We start from the raw sequence: 250 nt of genomic DNA on the forward strand, positions 1-250 counted from the left end.
ATGGATTGTGATAAGGTTGTACGAGCATCCAATAAAATGATTTTAAAAAAATAGGCATTTTCCTCTGTTCTCCGCTAAATGTTAACAAAGACCCAGCACCCCTGTTGCCAAGGCTTCTCCTGGCCTCTGCAGAGGAGCCCCAGGATGCCAGGGGAGCTGATGAAGAGTTGAAGAAGCTCAGCGAAGATAAAAACTACTCTCGTGTGTAGCTGTCAACCACCTGTCACTTGCTGCACGGTGGTGGCTTGTG

The sequence above is a fragment of the Echinops telfairi genome, unplaced genomic scaffold (assembly GCF_000313985.2).
Source record: "Echinops telfairi isolate 266 unplaced genomic scaffold, ASM31398v2 ScPeMD7_7457;HRSCAF=8495, whole genome shotgun sequence".
NCBI lineage: Eukaryota > Metazoa > Chordata > Mammalia > Afrosoricida > Tenrecidae > Echinops > Echinops telfairi.